The 2,413-nt window shown below is 35.9% G+C and overlaps 1 long non-coding RNA gene across 1 annotated transcript; it reads right to left on the bottom strand.

The window, feature by feature from the left end:
- Positions 1-1,653: 1,653 nt before the first annotated feature.
- On the bottom strand, positions 1,654-2,189 carry LOC145822765 (uncharacterized). The gene is made up of 2 exons (XR_014364469.1): positions 1,991-2,189; positions 1,654-1,891 (listed from the first exon to the last, which is right to left on the bottom strand). It is a non-coding gene; the product is annotated as an uncharacterized LOC145822765 (long non-coding RNA).
- Between the last annotated feature and the right edge of the window lie 224 nt (positions 2,190-2,413).

The following is a 2,413-nucleotide window of genomic DNA, read 5'->3' as shown; positions in this document are numbered from 1 at the left end:
CAAGATTATATAACCTACATGATGCTTATGTATTAACCAACCCCTTAACCATGATCTAATATACAAGACATGATTAAAAGCTACTGAAATTAAAGAAAAACATAAGCGTACTTGCTGCTTTGAAACAAACTGAAGAGCAAAACCGAAAAAGTAAGAAAAATGTGCTTGAAAGTGTTCCTCAAGCTTAGACTATGCTTTGGATGTTCTTTCTTCAACCCTAGATCTACTTTAGGATGCTAAAGCTACTGTATAGAGTTTGTATATTCAGAATTAAGGGAGAGATGGTGAGTTCACACTTTTTACTTAGCTAAAACACTTCAAAAATGGCTCCAAAGAGGGTGGTAAAAGGCTATATTTATAGGGAATGAGGAGCCTTTGGAAACACCCTAGGTCGTGTTAGGGTTGCTCAATCGCTTCCTCTTAGTGCCTCAAACAATATACCAACAGTTCAGCTTTGAAACCAATTATGGGTATTAGGGGGTTGTGCAGCCGCACAACCCATGTACAGCTGCAGAAAAATACAGAAATAGGATGTGCGGCCGCACATCCCCACCAAATTTTCGTATTTTGGATATATCTCTCATTCAACATTAGATTGAGGTAAACCAAGTGGCGTTGGAAATATAACTCAAAAGGCTACAATTTTGTGTGAAATAGACATTTTAAAATTCCAACTTTTACTAGGTAAAAATAGGCCCTGAAGACGAACCTAAAAATGATAATTTTGGGGAAAAAAACATTTTTTTTTTGTGCACGAAAATGGTAATACAATAGTTCTAACAACTTCAAGTATATCTAAGGTTGAAATTATGATACCTTTCATCATCGGAAAGCATTTCAAGCATCTAAATCTTAATAGTCAGTCAAAATGGGAGTGTCTACATGTATTATATTCGATATTACATATGTTCTAATTTTTTTGTTATTCAGACTTGAGTATCCGCAAATATATCATTTGTTTGACACCAAGTATTCAAAGCAATTTCATAATTTTAAAATTAAGTATTTGGACATATTTCATTTATTCGACATTAAGTATCCGAAGAAATTGTAGAACTCACTTTTTTTCAAAGAATCAAAATCGAAAAATCCCAAAATGCTCTAAAATGATAGGGGTTGGAGACGATGGGCTAGAGATGGTGGTTGCCGATGAGGGTGTTGGAAACAACGGGTTGACTCTACCATGAATGATGAGTTTGTGCCTCTGTTGTAACTATTAGACTAATGGGGTGTAGAAAGAAGGTTTTCTAGTATATTTTTAGGGTTTTTAGAATTTTTTGGGGCATAATAGGTATTATTTGCTGTGTCCAAAAAATAAATAAAAATTTAAATTTTCAATTAGGTTATTCGAAATAATGGGGTGACCAACATAATTTTTTGAGTGCACTTAGAACTACCTGTATTGAAGGGTAATTTCACACACCAAATTTATTTAGAACATATATTTAATGATTTTTTTTTAAATCGCATTTTTATCTTTTAATCAAGGAATAATTATATTTTACCTCTTATGATTTCACGCGTTTTCACATTACCTCTTTAAGATTAATAAATCTACTCATAAATTCCCCGTAATTTGGACTGAAGTGAAAAAGCGACAGAATAGTGCATGGGGCAAACGCACTAGAAAAGCGTGTCTGCACTGAAAAAAGTGTTCAGCGACCAATTCGCCCTTCCACTTTCTCTCCTGATCCCCATGGGTCGTCCAACCATCACACACCTTATTATCAACACTATAGCAACGGCGCCGGCAGTCTAGAAACCAGAAACCAGCGTCGAAAACTTACCTATATAGCTCCAGTACTGTAGTTGGAACCCACCAATGGCCGACCGACAATATCCAATCCAGAGCACGAAGATACACAGACCAAAACAAAAAAACAACCCAACGCTAGATCAAAACACCCGAAATCAATTAGAATTATTCAAGCAAAGTTCTGGTCAACAAAATTGAAATGATACTGCGACTCGAGAGAGAGAGAGAGAGAACCTTGGAACAGGTGCATGAGTTGTGATCATTGAAGAAGAGAGAAATCTTCTTCTGGGAATATCTGGAGCAGACTGCTGTAGCGACTAATACATCGATCACCTCCCCAAAAATCCATCTCCACCTCTTCTTTCCAATCTCCGCTTCCACCATCACCGTATATCAAAAATTCAAAACCCTTGGGTGAAATTCTCAGAATGTAATGTGCATATATATAGAATAGAGACACGAATCGATACCAATTATACACAATATACGATTGTGATTGCTGATTTTGTGTTGAATTGTTAAAGAATTGTTTTTGATTCAACACAAAACAGCAATACAAAGATTCAGAGTATATGAAGAATATGCAGAGCAGAGAAGACGAGCCCCTTTTTTTTACACAAAATCGACGGATCCCACCCAAGCTTAATGAATAACTCT

Source organism: Camellia sinensis, chromosome 3 (genome assembly GCF_055761805.1).
Source record: "Camellia sinensis isolate YWXY chromosome 3, ASM5576180v1, whole genome shotgun sequence".
NCBI classification, from domain to species: Eukaryota; Viridiplantae; Streptophyta; class Magnoliopsida; order Ericales; family Theaceae; genus Camellia; species Camellia sinensis.
The sequence above is the reverse complement of the archived record's forward strand: the minus strand, read 5'-3'. Positions and strand labels throughout refer to the sequence as shown.